The sequence below is a fragment of the Vidua macroura genome, chromosome 10, assembly GCF_024509145.1.
Source record: "Vidua macroura isolate BioBank_ID:100142 chromosome 10, ASM2450914v1, whole genome shotgun sequence".
NCBI classification, from domain to species: domain Eukaryota; kingdom Metazoa; phylum Chordata; class Aves; order Passeriformes; family Viduidae; genus Vidua; species Vidua macroura.
Window position 1 is genome coordinate 16581554 of NC_071580.1, and position 20850 is coordinate 16602403.

At 39.1% G+C, this 20850-nt stretch overlaps 1 long non-coding RNA gene across 1 annotated transcript in view; it reads right to left on the minus strand.

Moving 5' to 3' along the window:
• LOC128812288 (uncharacterized) overlaps positions 1-20850 on the minus strand; it is a 111220-nt gene that overhangs the window by 80177 nt on the left and 10193 nt on the right. The window contains exon 4 of the long non-coding RNA XR_008438678.1: positions 18021-18110. This is a non-coding gene — a long non-coding RNA (uncharacterized LOC128812288). The remainder of the gene's footprint in view (positions 1-18020; positions 18111-20850) is intronic.

The window sequence follows — 20850 nt, forward strand, 5'->3', positions numbered from 1 at the left end:
GTTTTCATATGCCAAGTGCTACTTTCAAAGCAATCATTGCTGCTTTTAACTTGTAACTGGTGTCTACAAAGAGCTAGAGACTTCATTCAGAAGAGCAGGGGAATACTGTTATGGATATATAAACAACATATGAGTATCTTACACCTCTGTGCATGTAAGAAATTTCTATTTGAATGGCAGTGATCACCTTCAGCATGGCCATTCATCTCTCAATACATTCCCTAATTAATTGGTTTTAGTAAACCTTAGAATTAGATCTGTAGCTTAAGAAATAAAACATTTTTCAGTCTGAATATTACATAGAGTATATATAACAGTACAACTAAGCACTGATTTATAAGTCTCCAGAAGACAATGCCCTAAAATATTTTCTCCAAAATAGAATGGCTTTAGAAGTTATAACCTTGCTGACAGAGGTTAATTTTTCTATTTAAAGGGAGCATTTTTTCATCTTAGCCTCTAAATTCACTTCACTCTTGCCTAAGCTACAAGCAGCTGCTGACAGAGTTATACATAAGCATGGGCTAAAACTGGAGCAAATTTTTAAACCTAGGTTGCTTGATAGTTAAATGGCAGTAATGTGGCCCAAACCAAAATGGACTGTGCAACTGAAAATTTTGGTGCTGATAAGCTATAGGTTGGTTTTTTCCAAAATACCTGTTCAAAAGTTATTTGTAAAACATGCCTGATAAAAAAAAACCCAGAATGTACCTAGCTATAATGTAGTTATTTAGCAATCTTTATACTAAGGACCTCTTTGGTTTTCTCAGCATCTCGGGCAGGAATTTTCACTTAACAATTGTTTGAACTTTTACACTTACATAAAACAACACCAAAAAAGGAGAATGCACAATTCTCTCAACTGCACAAGTATAAAGCAAGAGTAGGGATGCTGACTTCAGTACATGAAGATAGGTGTTTTCAAGTACATTAGAGGAAATGTTATGCCTGATAAGCTTTGACTTTACCTTTGAATTCATTAAGGGACCAAGTATGGCCCACAGAGGCTTAAGTGGTCAAAAGAGAGGCAGAGGGATACTGCCAGGAGGGAAGTGCCTTATTCCTGCAAAGAGCACGCTTTCCCCTGGGACCCTGAGAAGGGGAAGTCAGGAAAATGCTTTCTCTACACTCACTATCATAGGAGAGATTACTTTAATCCTTTAGAGTTTGAGAATAGAAGGGGAAGAGAAGGGCTCTGTATGCCTTCTCTCCAGTTGAATGCTCAACAATAGACCTCAGCTGAGATTAAAAAAAGTTTGAGTCAGCTTTATTGAAAATCATTTAGTTCCCAAGTACCAACACATCAATTTTACAAGGCAGGCTTCAGCTGGTATCTTAAACATTGAAGGTATCATACTGTTTTTTAACTATTAATCACATCTTTTAATGAATTCTTCCATTATTTTAATCTCTTCTAGGGAGATGGACTCATTTTTATGTACTTTGTATTTATAGCTCCTGTTCCTGCTCTGGATTACTCTAGACTTGTGAAGTGAGCAGCATCACTAGTACCAGCCAACAAGAGCTGCTGCAAACACTTCTTTCTAACATTTGCAGAGCTGTACAGATAAAAGAGTAAACCTAGACCTGGTTACTAGGCTAAGTAACTTCTTGAAGGACCTGGTCCACTACCATGAACCATGAGCCTGGTCCACCGAGGCTGCACCAAAACTAAGCTACAGACAGCACCAGTCTCAGCACCTATAGAGATGGACAATCAAAGTTAACATAAGGAAACTGGTGCTTTTCAGCTTTTCTGAAAGGCTGAATCCACCATGTCTGTGTTTCTTAAGCAAGTTGGGATCACTTCTCAAGAAGAGCTGCATGCATGTCACAGCTCTGCTCTCCACTAAGCATTCCTGTTCTTAACCTAAAGTCACTTGCAGCCATTTTGATGGCCAGATTCAAGTAGATCAATTTACATCCTTAAAGCAAGATACAAAAAGTCTCCCGGCTCATAAATGTTCCTTCCAACAGGGTTGCATTAGCAGAAAAATACAGAGCAGCTATAGATGTTTTTATTTGCTGAATCAGATTTAATAAAATCTAACCAAGAGTCCACTCTGCATCATAGACATTGACTAGGTATTCAGTACTATGACTTCTGTTTTTTACAGTGCATAGATCATCCTGAGAAGAGAGAATTCAGCTGGGGTAGAGGCACATCCCAAATCCAGAGCTGGGGTCTTTCACAAGTATCATCCCATGCTCTGCACAAACCTTCTCACGAGGAGAGCAGCACATGCCAGGGCACTGTCCTGGCTCAGTCCTTTGGAAAAGCTGCTTGCTGCATCACACATTGCTAGAGCTCAGGGGACTGTGTGCCACCAGCCTGTGACCTCTTGCCAAGTGCTTGTGATGCAGAAAAGAGAGCAGCAAGGAAAGGAAGGATGTCTTTGGGCCACAAATGCCAGGAGTTGGTGTCTGCACCCAGCCCTGCAGCACTGCTGTGCAGCCTGGCAGCTAAGAGGCATCACCCACTCTGAAATGGTGAATGCAACTATTTCCCCCCCAAGTTTAATTACATTGACTACATCTTTGTTAGGGAGGTGTCTTCCCCTGCCTAAAGCCATAGCTCAAAGAAGGTTTTTCCCATTGCAAAATCTAGGATTAAAAGCAGATACTGCTATGTTTCCACCTTCACAAATCAAGATGATTAGTCATTAGATTTCTTGTTTCATTACCAAATAAGATAAGATAGTTACAAGAAAACATTAACATGGCTAAGACTTTGATTACTTGCCAATTAGTTTAACTGCTTAAGCTGTGTGCAGAAACCATGGAAAACTGACAGTGGGTAATACAATGCAGATGTATATGCTGGCAGACAAATTTACTAAAGAAATTAGACCTTGATAAAGGTGATGACTTTCTAATTTCAGTCTTCATGGGGGTAATAAACAAACAGAGCTCCATCTGCTGAAAATTCACTTCCTAGGAGCAAAATCACAAATTTTAGGTGATCACAGGGGAAATATTATTCTGCTACTGGACATTTAACAGTGTTAAAATGCCATGATCATCTTGGTGATCCTTTTTACAGTGTTTTTATGCAACATCTGAGTTTGCCTGTTCAACTTCAACATTTGAAAACTTATGCAAAGAAAGAAACAAAGCAGAGCTATTTCTTCACAAACCAAAGGAAGAGTTACTTAGAGGGTGAAGATGAACATGTTGAATGGGAAAATGCTAAAATATCCAAGGAAAAGGTAATCTGTTCTTGATGCTAACAAAAAAACCCCATCATGTAAGTTTTTAGTTCTATAAGTGAGAAACTGTAAATTACATGTGCTGTCAAAGCATGAAACTTCATATTCAGGAGACTTAATAGAAACAATCATTCCTATAAAGATGAAGTCCTAAAGACTCTTAGTTATGTTGTAAAACACAGAAGGGTATATTCCTTTTTGCTGAATTACTGAGGCAAGATTTAATGCTTAAGTAACATCAATAGTATGATATCAGCCTGTTTGTCCTCACCTGTTACCTAAATCCACACTACAGCCAAGACCAGTAGTAGGAATGTTCCAAAAAGGACCCAGAAATATCTAGAACAGGAGATTTGGTCTTTGTTACATGTTCAAGTGGTTGAAACAACAATAAGGAACAAATTAGTTAACATACTAATGTTATGTGCAAGAGTTGAGGGTGTTTTTTACAAAGGTTTATTCCACTGTTCAAGTCTAAGAGTTACTGAGAAAGTGACAGATCAAGGCCTCATCTAATGGTATTTTTGAAACTGCAAGCAGCATTAAGGGCTCTAAAAGAAACTGAGCTGACAAAGGATCTATGCAAAATTCTCCCAGAAACTGAAATATTCAAGAGTAAGAAAAGTTACTCTACACAATAAAAATGCAGGTATCAAACTGACTGAGAAATGTAAAGAATTTTATTATATCATATAAGCAAGAAAGTAGTAAGAAAAATTCAAAGTAGGATTGCATAGGCAAGGAAAAGAACCCTAATTCATTGTTGCTTAATTAGATATAACATGATAATTACATTGGATTCTATATAAATAATTATGTGGAAAGTGCATCTTGATGCTCAGCAGCATTCATGAAGGCAAAAAGATGTGAAAGCACAATTAGAAGTGTAATGAACCTAAACAGAAAATGCCATTGCACTGCTCTGCTAATCTACGACACAGCCACTCCTTGAGGTTTTGTGTAGTTCTCTCTCATTTCAGAAGAAGGAAAAAGACTTAAACAAGAGTGATGAAGATGATCTTAGAAACCTGTAACAGCTTCCATGTGGAGACAGACCAAACCATTCAGCATTCTGGTGAAAGAGCTGGAAGAGGGTGCAACAAGCACAGCAGTACTTTTAAATAGCAGAGTGGTGGATAAAATTAATACTGATATCAGGAGTTGGTCATGAAAATACTGAGTGGCAAACTCAGAAATAAAATCAAAGGGAGCACTTTTTCCACGATTACTTGTAGCTGGTTGCAAAACACCATCAGAAGCATTGAATACCAACAGAGAAACATGCAAACATTAACTCCTATATAATTTAAACAAGTTCATAGAACAAAAGCTCAAAGAGCTGTTAAAAACATTAGTGCAAATGCAGCCTTAGAGGTTAGATATCACCAAAAACTAGTGTCTACACCAAGGATCATATGTTTGTCCTTATTTGTATTCCTTGCCTCAGCACATGCTGCTGTCTGGCTGCTGCCAAAGGCAAGATATTAGTTCAGAGGGACCATTAACCTAATCCAGTAGGGCTGTTTTGGATTCAGGCAGGTCAAAATGACATATGAAGTAGGTCTTCTAAGTCTTGCACATGCTCACATAACTTAATATTATTCAAAAGGCAACATAGCAGATTCATAGTAAAAAAAAAAAATTGACACCATCCCAGGTTAAAATAATAACTACAAAAAAAAAAATAGATTTAAGATGATCTTAAGAAAACAGATTGCAAAAGAGAGATGTTGTGAATACTATGAAGTTTTGCCCAAGAGCCCATGCAATTCAGATTCTTGGAGGCTCCGAAGCTCATTCTGTACCTCCATGTGGCAGAAGGAATCCATATTCAGGCATTTGACTTGGAACATTCCTAAGCACTGGGGTGCTCTTTCTCTCCCAGACCAACCAGAGGATACACCAACATCTATCCCAGCTGTTTGCCAACAGCAAGGAGTTGAAGGAGTGCCACACATCTTTCAGGATACACAAACTTTTCTGCTGGTTAAACAGCAAAGTAGTGGAATTCCTCAAAGTGCTCCATTTGCCCAAGGAATTGCCTTTGAATCTAGTGAAGGGACAAGTGCTACTAGGAAAAGGAATAGCTCTAACAGGTATCAGGCACTCGTGTCCTAGCAGACAAGCTGCAAATACAGGACTGGTTCCGCACTGCTGCCATGCGTGCCCTGAAGCTCCCTGGCTTTGCCTGCCCGGCCGAGGCACGGTCAGCTGCAGGGGACACTCCCCTGTTTCTCAAGGAGATTCGGGGAGCAGCTAAGACAGAGCGCTTCGCTGTTTTTCTTGTATGGAGGAGAGGCAGCGTCTGAGGAGGTAATGAGGGAGTCGACTCAAGGCCAGGGAAAAAGTCTCAGGTTCAATGCAAGCTCCGGGGAGCTCTGAATGCCATTGCCCCGACAGCCGAAAGCGCCCTTGAGGCTCTCGCAATCGTCTTAAATACCGGGGCAGTAACCAGGAGGAAGGGACACCCACCACCCAACGGGGGGATTTGGGGGAGTGGAAGGCGGAAGGACAGACAGACACACAAACCAATGGGGGAAGTTCAAGGGAGGGACCCCTGGCCCTCATCCACTCACTCGATGCCCAAGGTGGAAGATTCTGGGAGAGTGGGATGGGGAGCCAAGTGATGGACAGGGTGCCAGGGAGGGGGGGGACAGGGGAATGACTGAGCATTTTCAGGGAGATTGGCACTGAGGGAAAGGCAGGAAAGCTCAGGGTGGAACCATTGGGAGAAAATGGGAGGTGAAGGGGCAAATCATTACAGAACTGTTACAGAGGTATAAAACCAAAATACAACACCATACACAAACACAACAGAGCATGTTCCATCTCTGAGTAGCCAATGCCTGTCAGCAGGAGGCAGAAATCCAAGACATGATCAGATGTTGCCTAGACTTCCTTGGTACATTCTCCACCCCTTGCACAAGCCACAGGGACACTAGCCCAAGTCAGCATGCCAAAGGAGGAGAATAAAGTAGGAAAATATGAAGTCGGGTAAGTGGAATTGCCTCTCACTTACAGAGATTGTGCTTTAGGACAGTTTTGCTGTGGTATGTCCAAGTCCACTGGTTGCAAGTGCAGCAGACCAACAGAATAGCCTCACTTTGTAAATTGCTCAAAATAGGACAGCACTTGATACTGAATCAGTTGGTCTAATAAGAGATGCTGCTCTGCACAAACCTTGCTTTATTTCAAATCTGAAATCAATAATATTCAATCTCTTCATATTTCCTGGGGCAATTTTATCCCCTTTACTAAGGAATAGGGAGAACAATCAAAACATAACTGGTCAAAACTGATTTTCACAAGGATTTTGCATGCAAGGAGGCCAATCAAGAGTAACACTCTTCCATTTTGTCCTAAAGTACTGACTGCTATATCCTCTATGAAAGTGACTAAAAGTATATGATTTATGTAGCTTCATTGGTTAACAAAAATAGGGTATCTTTTTCATTTCCGGGCTATTAATTTTTTAATGTTTTCAGAGTAATTGACCTCTCCTGCAATCATTGTCAGCTGACCAATTTTTTCATCCTACCCTTAAGTTCTATAACAATTTGTAACAATGCTACTGTTTTTTATAGTTTTTGCTGCTAAGCAACAAATGCCTTCTATTATAGTAAGTCAGCTGTACAAGCAATTTACATATCAGACTTTTGTTTTCCATTACCAGTTTCTTCTCAACTTCCTCTCCTGTGGGCCTATTCTCACAATGCACTTTATGAGCTGGAAGACTGATATTTGAACCAGCTATACTGATGTAGCTGAACAATGACATCACCCTCCTCCTGAAAGTGTTTAATGGTATTTAATTTTCCCCCTGTGTTCAAATTTCCTTTAAAAACAGACTCAAAAAATGAATGCAAGAATTAAGGTTTTTTTCTTTAAGTGTATTGTCTTCAACTTCATTTTCGATTTGTTTTACAGAATGTGTTTGCCAGCTGTTCTTTTATTGTTTTCATGCCTCTCTATATCCAACTTTCTAGTTAAATACTTACAATTTGGCCCAAGTTCTGCTCCCTAATGTGCATGATCGGAAGTCACAAGCATATCCAAGAGTTGGAATTGGCTCTAGCTATTCACCCACAGCCTGTCATACCCTTCAGTATTTTTTTACTATAACCATTTCATTTTTCTTAAATTATCTAAGCCATTTTACTGAGGCAGCTTTTAACAGACAAGTGTGTATAACTAACAGCACCTTCACTGAATTTAAAATTACCCAGATATTATGTTTTAAAACTTAGTGTGAAGCAGGTTATTTTAACACAACTCCTGACAGTTGAATAGAATCCAGTTCTACTCACAAATTGGTGCAATTTTAAATATCACTTCAATTAGGAAGCCAGATCACATGAGTTATAGTTTAAATTGGTTAGAAACCTTCTATGATACAATACTTATTAGCCAAGTATTATAGCATAAAGATGGTATTATTAAATTTCCCTTCGCTTACAGCTTTGAAATATATTGCCAGGCTTTTCTAGCACCTCACTCTATATAAACAGATAGAAATCTTTTAGACAAGCATGGAGTCAGCTTGCCCGTATATAACATAAGATACAGCTGCCAATTCATGAAATGCAGAATTTTGAATCTTAATAACAAAGTATTTTTATGTTAACATGAGAGGCAAGAGGCAACATTTATATACTTTGCCATTGTTTTAGCATTTATTTTAGAAGTTGACAACAATTACTTCAGAAGACAAGAGCATTTTAAGTTTAAGTTTTCACAGACTAGGATATTTTTACTAAACTATAGGTTAATGGAGAAGATAGTCCTAAAGAAATATTTCTTAGATCAGATGATTTATTTATGCAATTAAAAATTTACAGTAGGCTTTCAGCAGAGCCTACCATGTTCTACCAGCATTAAGTTTTTGCTTTGTTCCACGCCTAGTTATAGTGAGCACCTGCTGCTTCAGAGCAAGGTTGAACTCTCAATGCCAGTAAGTTCAGGTCCTTGCAGTAAGTTTTAGACATGAAGCGGCTGTAAGGACTTGAGAATGAGTCAGTCACAGTGAGTTACTGCTGCTGTCAAAACCATCCATCACTGTGTCTAAAGATTCCCATAGTTGGCTGTGAAACTTGTAGATACCTTGTAACATGAATGCTATTGCAGCTGTACTCAGTTATATCAACAGATGTTTTAGCAGAGACAGGATGCTGAAAGAAAATATCCCAGCTGGCTTAACTTCAACATGCAGAAAAATACTTGGACTCCTTAGAAATACTTAGATGATAAAATGACATTTGACACGTCCACAATGGATGTTACAATGTAACAGAAGGGAATGGGGTTGATTTGACATTATTTGTTTCAGATAACAGGTGCTACAGGCAGAGGAGAAGCAGTGGATGTCATACCCTGACTTTAGTAAGGATTTTGAAATGGTTTGAAAATCATATCCAGAGAGCAGCTGTCAGCTGCTCTCTGTCAGGAGAGAAGGGTGTCTCAAAGAAGAGTTCTGCACTGGCTCTGATACCACTCACTCTCTGTGGATGGTCAAAGTTAATTTGAATTCTAGACAAGAAAAAAAACAAACCAGTAAACCCACGGATACAAGTCAGTAGGTAAAGACTATTTTTCTTCCAAAAAAAAATTAATTATATAGGATTGTGCACGTAGCTTATGTACAAAACAGGATCAGGGAGTTGCAGTCAATTGCAAGCACAAATTCCATAAAATAGTCACTTTGATCTTGTATATGTCACAGGGTAAGGGTTACCTCCACTGTGGACTATAAGAATGATCAGCTAGAGCAGAGGAAAGAAATGAAAAATATTCAATGCCTAGAGCACAACTATGTCAGGAAAGGAAATCTTTCCATTCTCATATAAGATAGGTTTAGGGGCTTAGAAGTTTCAGCTGATGGAAACGACACTGAAGAAAATGAGGAAAAGGCAGTGTTCAGAAGTGCAGGAGCCAGCAGCTACTGCAGTGGCCTTTGCAAGGTTTTACAGTGAGGAAACAGAGGCAGAGAGAGTGGAGATGCAGCTGATCCCACCTTGGGAAAGGAGAGTGGTTCTTGCAGATTTGGAAATAAATGTCCTATACAAAAGGTGGGGTTTTAATACTAGACCTCTTGTGTATCTGCTGCTGGACTGAAACTTAGACCTCTGTTAGATATTTATTGTTGTTTCCTCACCAACTCCTTTGGAAGCTCACTCCTTTGCTGCTTGAACCAAAATTCTTATGTTTTTTACATCACCTTACAGAATATACTGTACAATTGCTCATACCTGGCCTGAAGCTAACAGCACAATTAGCTGAAAGGCACAGATCTGCAGGACTACAAACAGTGATAAACCATCTGAGGGACTTCTCCTGCCCCATGTTGACTTCTGTTTGGGCTGCAAAATATTGCAGATTTTGTCTTGTAGAGCTGTTCCAGAAGGAAAAGAATATAAGCTCTGCCCTTCAGACCAGGGAAGGAGTTAAAAACGCATGAGAAATATTTGCATGCCTTGTTTTAGTTGTTTCACCAGAACAGGTAATTCCATATGAAATGCTACCATTGTTACAATTGTAATGAGACCATTGCAATTAATTAGATGTAAAAGCTATAAAATTAATCTTTGATAGATAAGTACACAATGGAAATAAATGCTGTCATTTACCCCAATGAAGAAAATAGGGTTTTTATGACAATTTGTGCTATTTGCTTATATTCTGAAGAATAAACTTTAAAAAATATTTTTGATGGAAAACTTCATTTCCTTGTCTTTCTTTTGTGAACCAAACCTTCACAAAGCATTTTGTATATGTTGACAGTATACAGACTTCATCCAAAGATGTAAGTTATTTTTTAATGTCTGCAGTATCATCTGACTTATGGCATGGATGCCACTTTCTTCCATATTGCATGGAAATTGCATCCCACATCACTATAAGCCCAGAAACTCATGACACCTCCCAGATGATCAGTTCTTGGTTTTCAGATGAAATATCTATAGATTTAGATATTGTAAACCTCATCCCAAATAGTCAAAAGTTTTCCTTGGAAGTTACTTTCATTACTCCTTCACCTTTTCAGAATTTTCAATGGCAATTTTTTTTTTCAGTTCATAGTGTATACCTGTTCAACTCTCCATTCATCTAAAGAAATAATTATGCATTATTATTATAATTATATTTTTGATATCTGCTCAGTTTAAAGTGCCAGCTGAAGACTTTATCTAATTCTTACCAAATTTCTACATAATAATAAAACACCCTATCCTTCTCTGTCAAAAGACCAGCTGCCTCATCCTTCTTCTGTAGAGATAAAACTAACATGCTGCCCTTGGCTTCAGTGACTGCAAGGCTGTGTTTCTAGAAATTGTTTCTTAAACTAGATTGTATTACATTTCACTTCAGTGCTTATTTTGTCAGATACTAAAATAACCCATGAATTTGGTTTTTTAAGATGCTAAGCAAACTCATGAATTTAGATTTTTTTTCTTTAAAGTGGGCACTGATCCCCATTATAACAGAATTATGACAGTAACAAGAGGTAATATAATTATCTGCTTGACAACCATGTAGGAAGAGGAAAATGTAACTGTTCCTCCCTGCCCATCTCTCCAGAAAGCAGGTAAGGAAGTGACTGTGAACATAATTGTGGCACCAAGGATCATATACTCACTCAGCACAATTTTTCCTTTAATAACTAATCATCATCTGTTATTTATGATGTTATTTTTTCTTTAATAATGCCTTGCACCTTCATTCACTCCAACATTGCAAACCTGCCCTGTCTGGCTGCACTGGATGTTGTAGAAACTCACTACAAGGAGTCACTTGTCCTCCAAATGTGTAATGCAACAATCAGCATTATTAAACACACTTGTGATAGAATCTTTTCTGAGAGCTATTATACATTATGCACAGATTTTTTCCACCTATAAGAATGAGTTTAATAAAAAGGTTATTAGAAAAAGAAAGGCTGAATAATTGCTTCTAGAAATAGCACACTTATTCCAAATGTTCTATTTACATCCTGTTTACCTTAAATTCCACAACAATGCTTTGTTTGCCTCAGTCTGGTTTGTGTTTCCGAACACCTGTCACTACCTGCAGGTAACTATTTTGGTTACATGAAAAGATATCAAACCCACATTAGCCAGCTTTTCAAACACAATTTCAATCCTTTAAGTTGTTAAAATTTTTGCAATACTTTACCAGGATTTAAAAAGGAAGGAGGAGAGAAACTGCACTATTAAAGATGTTGTCAATGAAAACTTTGAGGGTGCCATGAGAGTATTTTAAGAGCACACAGCCACGTGGACATTCTTCTGACTTACTGATATTTTCCTTCCTAGGACAAAGGAGCTCATCCACAGTAAAATTGCTTTTCTGACTGTCCCTATAGGCAGCTTTAGCAGGTCAAAGCTACACCTTAGAATGCTGCCACAAGCCATGACTTGTAGCCTAATGTAGGGTTTAGTAAGAAGAGCTAATTAGGAAATCTGTCTTTTGCAACACTGGTTTCCATTCTCAAAAGGCCACTTTCCATCATGGAATAAATGAACAAACTGCAGCCCAGTCCAAGAATATTCTACACTTTTCAATAAAAATGCCCTGGCCAACATTCTAAAACTGCTGCAGGAATTGATCTCTGTTCCTAAGCTTTTCAAGAACATTTGAACACCATGTATCAATGCAGTTATTTCTTCTAAATTAGTTACAGAAACTCACAATGGTTCTTGAACAAAGAGAAAGAAAACTGTAATAAGAATGCACTCAGAACTGGCCTTGAATAGTAAATAGATGTAAATTGGTCTCAGCTTTGACTGATATGAGCTTCAGACTACAGATGATCCTGAGGATTTATTTAGAAGTACATTTTTACCCTTTTTTTATAAAACCAAGCCAAGTAACAAAGGGAACCATATTAGAGGCTACTTACACCTGCAACAGTCAAGACAAGAGCAGTTCAAATACACCCTTGGGCTCTCACAGCCAGGATGTACTGGTTAAAAACTACCACACACAATACCATGATCCCCCCCATGGTACTGGTGCTGCCCTTCTGGGTTTGTCCAGTATCTGATAAAGCTTTCCCTGTTCAGCAGTGCAAGCTGAGCACAATGCAAACATTGGCAGGGACTCATCCAGCCTGTGCAGAAGTCCAGCAGCAAGGGAAGTTCTTGAGCCACAAAAAAAGCCCTGCCTCACTCTGAACTTTGTTTGTTCCCAGCCACAGCCCAAGGAACCAAAGACTGTCCCTACTACATGCAGCAGAAGGGCTCACAGCCAGCCCTTAGGAATGGGGCAAGCAGGGACCGCAGCAGTCACAAGTGGGCCTGGCAATCCCATTCCTGCCTCCTTTACTGCCCAGCCCTGGGTTCCACCTTGCAGGCACCACAGAAAAAAGGGAGCAAACCCTGACAGGATCCAGAGCACTCACCCTGCTGAGAAAGGACAGCTGGCCCCACACCAGCTTTCCAGGAAAGTCAGTTTAAATCTACCCTTACAAAAACATGAACTGAGACTGTTCTGTATGACCATCCTGTATGTAGCTATAAAATACATAGCTAGGTTGGTCACAAATTAAACCAAAGCATATGACTCCTGCTGGATAGACTACAATAATTTTAGTGAAATAAACATATATTTTCAGTGGAAGTTGACAACAAGGATGTGTTGAATTGCTAGGATTTAATGGATTTTCAGAGGAATCTAGTCAGTTTTGAAATATGTTCTCAGATTTTACCATAGAGACAGTTCAACCTTGACAGATCCCAAGATAATGATCTTTTAAGGGCATTATGTACTTAGCTGACACAAATAGCATATTTTAATTACAGTTAATAAGAGTCAGATTTTGTTTTGAATTCCATGATGTCAAACCTGGCATGCTCCTTTAAGGAGTCCGTACAAAGAGCACAATAGTTTTTTTTCCTGTAACTCATCTAGACTTTTTTGCTCATGTCAGTTTGACCTTGAAGAGAACATAATGTCCTTTGAGGTCCTTTTTTAAGGAAAAAGCCACACTCAGGGCCAACAATTCATTCCCTAAAGAGACCTCTGTATCTTTAGCTGGTGAAAGCTGCTGGTCTACCACCGAGAGGCAGTATCCCTTGTCCTCTTTGTTTACAAAAAAATACAGCTACAACCAAGCTCTGATTCCAGAAGTATTCACCACCAGCATGGGAACCTTTTATACCAGCGTTAAGAGTCTGCTGAGATAGGGTGTTAAACATACAGCAGACCTGTACAAGCTTACATAAGGTCTGATCTCTTAGTTATTTAGAGAGGATGAGAAACAAGGCTCCTGCAAGTAACTCGACAGTGTGAATAACCCAATTGATTGCAGTAAGCATATTTATATATCACCCATTATTAAAGTGCCTGTGAATTTGGGCTATTACCCTATCAATTGTAACTATGTCAGTTAATTCATTACATTTGCCTGCATGTAACATCTGGTGTTTTTTACTGATATCACAAGCTGTCCTTCAGATTCCACCAGCCTGTCATAGTTTTGCAGTTAGCTGTAAATATGCCAGCAGCCTTACTAGGATTTCACTAGATAGTGAATTAAGCAAACAAGGCTGATAACAACAGAGATTTTCCTACCATTACTGTTCTAATGGATTGGGATTGACTACAAGGAGGCATTCAGAAAATCCACAAGACTAAGCTTTTCCTACACACAGTGCCAGTCAAGTGCTTGTGGACAGTAATTTCTTTGCCTGATCCATAAAGTATGCTTACAAAATTCATCAAGCTCAATAGGGATGTACATTTAAGATGGGTTTATACCTCCAAATAATCCTGCTGGCAGCTGCTTTGTCACAGAGTGTAAGGCAAAAAGGGACTGTTAAGAAGCATAGCCTGGTCTCCTGCATAACACAGGCCAGTGAACCTCACCCAATAATTTATGCTTCAAGACCATAATTTGCTTTTGAGTTATAGCATCTCTTTTAGAAATATCTTCATTCATGCACTAAATGGAGGTGAAATTATTACATGTCTAGGTAAGCTGTTCCAGTGATGAATAACCCTTACTGATAAGAGACTGCCTTATCTCTGGTCTGAATTTACATAGCTTCACTTTTCATGATTAGATTTCTCTGTCTTTTCCAGCTGAATATAAGAGCTCTCTATAATTTTTCCCTACAAAGACACTTGACCACTGTTAAGTAGCATCTTAACCTTTACTTGGAGAAGTTAATGGACCAAGTAGTTATCTTTCAATACACAGCATGTTCTTATAGCCCAATTAATTTTGTAGTTCTCTGCATTTACTCTCATTTTTATTGCATCCTTTCTGAAACGTCATAGCAAAAGAGGCCACATAATTTCTACACCACCAAGATTCTTTCTTACTTCCGTATTTACTGAGCAAACCCTCAAAACCCTGTATCCTCATGAAACCATGAAAAATTACTTACAGAGAAGCTTTATAACAGAGTAATTGAAAACACATAGGCAATTAAACATGCCTATAGAAATCTTAGAACATAATTCCCACTGACAAGATGAAAATACCTGATGCAGTGTAAGTCTAATACGGGACATGACTCAGGATCCAGTTTATCAAACAAAAATTTCTTGTAACTAACACTAAGTTAGCAAAAGCAAGACCAACGTCAAATATTTTTAGAACACCCAATTTTGTCTAAGCTTCATATTTGGGTGTGTCATTTTTAGCTTTATTCTGCATTTTAGGTCTGAGAACCTTAGAAAAATACCCTTAAAAACAAAACCAAACTTTTGTCATTTTTTTGAGCCACACTTACAAAGTCAGTTTTGAGAGGAAAGAAGTTGTTTGCCAGTAAAGTCTGTATTGTTGGAAAATAAATAAATATAAACAAGTAATTAGTTCTACTTGATGCTGTTTAGAAGTGGCATACAGTTAAATAAGCCCTAAAACTTCTGAAAGCTTATGCGTGGGAACAAGCACTCTAAAGAGCACCCACTAACCCATTCCTTTGCTTGAGCCAGGATTTCTTCTGTTTCTATGTCAAATTGTCTCCCAGGAAACTGAAGAAAGCAGTCCCTTCTCAACTCCCCACCGATTTGTGTACCCTACTTGCCATTTTTTCTTCTCTCTGGTTCTGTTGGGGAGCTCAGTGATTTCTCTTCAGCTGTTTATACAGCGTGTGCCTATACTTGCAGTTATTTATATACACACATACATGTGGATGTATTCCAGCTGAGTTGGCTTTTGCTGTTTTAAATGGGGAGGATTGGCTATGCAGGAAGCTTTCCTCTGGCCTGTGCATCAGTGCACTGCCTAGGCCAATCCAGTTATTACAGCAACACTGCATGAGGCTCAGGGACTACTGAAAATTAGTTGCATGCATATATAATTTCATAGAAGTAGGGAGACAACTCAAACTTTATAAAATATTAATTCTGACTGATGAATAATTATTTGAGATTTAGCTCTTTTTCACAGTTTGTACCTTACACTTCAGAATCCAAGGTGATTGCATTGCATTTGAGAAAAAACAAACAAAAAACCCAACCAGCCCTAGAGAATCACTGAAGACAAACTAAAGATATTTGACAGATGTGACACTCTTTCTGAACACCTTGGCTATCCAGATTCCTATTATGTATTGAACAACTCCATTTTTTAACTGCTTTACAGTCTTCATATAATATTACATACCAGACACATGGCCACCCAAGAAGGCTACTGCTCTTATTGACAAGGCAATTACTAGAGCAACTGGGGTTAGGGGATTTCTGTTCTAGAACTGAAACAATACTAGATCAACATCCAGGGCAACTAAGTTCAAGGCTGTCATTAAAAATCTGAATGACTTAATTACTAGCATTTACAGTTAGATGCTAGGCACTCTGTGAAGATGGTATATTTAATGAAACCCATGCCTCAGGCACCAGAGTTGGCAAGGCACTTCTTCATCTTTAATGCATTGCACAACTATCACAGGTTTGGAGTTTCTGCTTTGTACAGGGGACAGGGAAAACACCTGTTCTAGTTGGTGCCTCTGCCTTTCTCAAATACAGTTTCAGCTGTGCTACTGGCAGCCCATTAGACATCTAGGTGAGTCTGTGATGGACCAGAACAAAATAGACCTCACCCTCCTCCCCTGCTGAGCAGGCCCTCTCAGCTCTGGGTGTAGAAACATAAGCATAAAAGTTACCCTGAAGGCCAGTGCAGTACTAGGTAGCAACTAACTGCCGTAACAACTAAGCAATTAACTATTAGAGATCTCCTTTCCATTCTTTTTCTGCTAGACTCTTAATTTCTCCCCTAATTTTGAACTTCATTTAATACTCACATGTCTTGGTCTCTTATTTATTCATGCACAAAAATAAAGTAATATAGCCATAGGAACCCCAAAATTGGGCAATTTTTGAAATAAAAAGGCCAAACTCATGTTCTTGTGACGAGAAGAGACCTACACCTGTTAGCAAGAGCAAATTTGTTACTTGGTTTCTTCCTCCAAAATTTCTGTAAAATTTCTTCTCAATGAAAGAGCTTGCCTCATTAATATGTACAGTGAGAAGCTATAGAGGAGCAACTAGAAAGACCCAGTATTATGCTAAGCTAGAAAAATTAAGTCACTTTTAGGATTTTCTACTGCTATAAATAATTAAGGCTTTACCTTAAAGTAATGCTTCCTCCAGATGCAATGGGGAAACCACCGGAAATCTGACTCATTACTGCGAGTTATAAATCACAGATTAAGTCTTGATGAAAGGAGCCATGGAACAGCCCATACAGCTGAGAGATATTTGATAGCATAAACAGCCATAACATTAGTAATTCCCTTCAACTTGATCAACTGAATAAGAACACCACTTTTCTGAATTACCCTATTATACTCACGTGGTTAAATAATGAAGGTTTCATCAGAATCACAGAATGATTTAGGTTGGAAAAAATCTTGGGATCATCAAGTGTAACTGTTAACATAGGACTGCCAAGTCCAACACTAAATCACATCCCAAAGTGCCACAGCTACATGTCTTAAATACCTCCAGGGATAGGGATGCCACCCCTTCCCTGGGCAGCCTATTCTAGGGTTTAACAACCCTTCCCAAGAGGAAAGTTTTCCTAATACCAAATCTAAACCTCCCCTGGTGCAACCTGAGGCCAGTTGCTGTTGCTCTACCACTTGTTAAGGGGGAGAAGAGGCTGACTCCCATCTCATCTCTCTTTGGTAGCTGTAGACAGCTCCATGGTTCTCTTCTATCCTCCATTTCTCCAGATTCCTCAACTGTTCCTCATCAGACTCTTGCTCCAGACTCTTCCCCCGCTCCCTCACCTTTCTCTGGACATTCTCCCTCATAGATATGCTACCTTCAGCTCTGTAGCAAGTCTGGTTCCATTTGAGACTTTCAATTTCAGAGCTCATTTCTATTAATAATAAATAATTTTAAGGTTTCAAAGATGCTCTTATTTTTGAAAGACTTTCAGAATGTTCCTTAGAGTAAATTTGTTTTTCAACACTATTTTTAATACTTTTTTCCTTTTCAAGCACAGTATTTTTTTTTTACACCTGTGATGTATGTTGTTAAATGGACACACCTCAGCTGAGAACTGATAGATTCAAAATCCTTTGCACTCCGAACTGAGTATGGAGGGATCTAAAGCAAAATAAGTCAGAAACAACAAGAAATATACAAAAAAAAAACCCCCAACTTTGTGTCCTTCTGAAAAGTACAGACAGTAATGACATAATTTGTTTCCCTAGAAGACTTCATTGTTGCTGATATTCCAAGCAAAATACACTAAAATGGTTATTATATATACCCCTCAATGAATACTAAATCCAAAGTATAGATACATGTAATACTGGCTTTTAGATAGGAAGACACCTTGAAAGGTCTCTGACTTACCTTTACTTGCAGCTTTACAGGTACTTTAGGATAAATCTTCTTGGTTCTGGAAATAACTACATGGTTCTCAATCCACAACTGCTGCTCTCCCTAAAGGAGGAAAGAAAAATATCTCAGTAATGAAGAGGAGATTTTTATCTTACCCCATTTAAGTGAAGCACACCTGTGATATTCTTCTAAACTACACTGCAAAACTTTCCCAGCCCTCCTCACCTCCAAGGCACCCATGTTGGCTGCACTCTTGCTCCAAGCCAAAAGCAGCCCCAGGAACTCCCAGGGCTCCTTTTATGCACTGCCTGGGTGAAGAGAACACCCCCAGAACAGCTGAGCTACTTCCAGAACAGCTGAATCTCATCACCCTTAACAAGCCTAACTCCAGGGCTCCAAAGTGGACACAGGTGCTGAGGCTGGCACTTCTATCACAGCTGGGTGTGGTTAATTTAAGTGACAAGCTATGGATACACTTAAAAAATGTTACACATGATGCAAAGCTTTTTGCTTCATCACAGACAAAGCCGCCTTTGCCGCTGATACACTCAGTTATACTTGAGAGCTGTTTTATCTGGCAGAAGATTTCACAGGTGTAACATTTTACACTGTAATTCAGCAGAATTGCATGACTGGTTTGATAATTAGTGAAAGGTCTTTTAGCAGGCCCAAACAAGGACTCAGGAAACTAATACCTTCCAAGAAACTTCTTATTCACCTCCTAAAGATAATATACCAGAGTGAGGAGTGGCTGACCATGAGCAGAAACACCTGGCAACTGCTATTGCAAAGTTTCTGCAGAGCCAAATTAGAGACATACACAATTAAAGTTAATTTCATTAGACTTTGTTGTTCAGAAAAGAATCACAGGGGGGAAAGAATTGGAGTAAGAGGAGGCAAATAATCAAAATGCTAGTATTTGCACTTTCCAGGTGTACTTTGGGTATTCATATAGTCATATGCAGAAATTAAGAAATCATTGTAATATGCATGTTGGTGTTTCTAGTAAGTATTGGTTAAACTATTAGGAGTTTTAAGAGAAGGATACTTCAAGTCATTACTTCTATAGCACTCTTTGTCATTGTTCAACTCCAGTATGATTGTGCAAGAAATTGACTGAGGGACCTGTTGTAAAACAACAAGCGGTGTCAAGGAAAAGGGGGAAAACCCCCAAATCTGTGTAAAAGGTATGCAAGCAGCTAAGGACTGTTCTAGCAAACCTCTCTAGGTTCATATTGCCCAATAACCTTGTTCTTTCGATTACAGCCTCTGTCACCCTGCAGGGCCATTGGCATGGGCAGAGCATACAGTGAGAGAGCAATAGTGGACTTAGGAGGATAGAAACACACACTGTCCCTCATTTCAGGATGGGCCACCTCTGAATTGTTCCACCTCAGGTTCGTGATGAAGCAATCCAGACCGGTTTAATTTCTGCCACCTGCTGAAGGCTCAATAGTATAGAGTCAGCATTTGCAGGAAGAAGTAATAGCCTTGATTAGAGGAACAAGGAAAAAAAAGAAAGCTGGGAAAAGCAGAATAAATGGCAGGCACTCAACCTGTCAGCCCATGGTAGGCCATGCAGAACACAATGTCATACATGAAGACAGGCTGGGTTTCTGAAAAGATATCTTTTTCCAAGAATATCAATCTAATAAAAATGATTAATTCTGCCCACAAATCCTGCCTGCCATATTCTCAGATTATCATGGCTTCAGGAAAGATCTTGCAAACATCTGGGAGCCACTGCTGGCAGGGACGGGTGAGTTCCAGCAATGCTGTTCCCTGCCAGGCCACCCTCTCATTTCCCAGCCAAAAATAAAAAGATGTGCTCCCTGGAAGAGTACTCTGAAGGGAGGCTGGCCATCATGCTCACCAAAATTAAAGAGCAGGCTTGTGAAAAGTATGCTCTAGGATTATAAAAAAACAACCTTGCTACATCTATGTCTCTAGTTCAAAGATGCCAATCCTGCCTCCCTTTGCTGGAATAAGGCTGATTTAGACCACAAGATACAGATTGTTACAGAAAAATTGCCAACTTCAGGACAAAGGGACTACAAAATATTGTTTTTAAAGGGGCAGGTAGAGCTTTCAGAGAAATGAATCAACCTTTCCCATTCACCCCCGACCTTTTACAGTATGTGAAAAGTCGGTCAATTAAAGAAAACAAAAACTTAAAAAGCAAAAAAAGAAAACAAACATAACCCCTTTTTTTTTTTTTTTTTTTTTTTTTTTAACTAAACACCACAGCTGAATTTACTAAAATTATAGTTGAGACCACTGGAAAATTGCTAGGGTGATAAAACAGCTTGTATCATAACCACCACTTTCATTCTGCTCTGTGGTTTAAAAATGCATCTGATTTACTGTCTAGCTTTTCTTGTCTGAAAAACGTAGCTATACAATCCTTAGTGGTTAAAACTATGTCTGAGTCATTCTACTTTGCCACAGCTGACTTATCCTTCAGAAAGCTCCCACCACGCTGTCTGGAGAATGATTGGACATGCTTTGCCTTCTGCACAACCATCCCATGGAAGGAGACCATGTACGTTCCCAAAGCTTGAAACTGTACAGGGAGTTCTCTGGAAGCTAGAGATGAGAAAGGACTACAAAATGCACGCAGGGAGTGTCTAAATACAGTAACAGGGAATGCAGAAAAGAATTCACCAGCTGTTAGACTCTTCCCATCAGAGAGTGACCTGGGCAACAGGCTGCTTCCTGCACCTCAGCTTCTCAGTTCCAGGCTCTCGTTGAGAGAGGATTCACTGGTTGGTTGCTCATATGGGATGGAAGAACAGATGCAAGAGAGCAAGACTGGGAGAAACCAGAAGACAAGGTTAAGGAG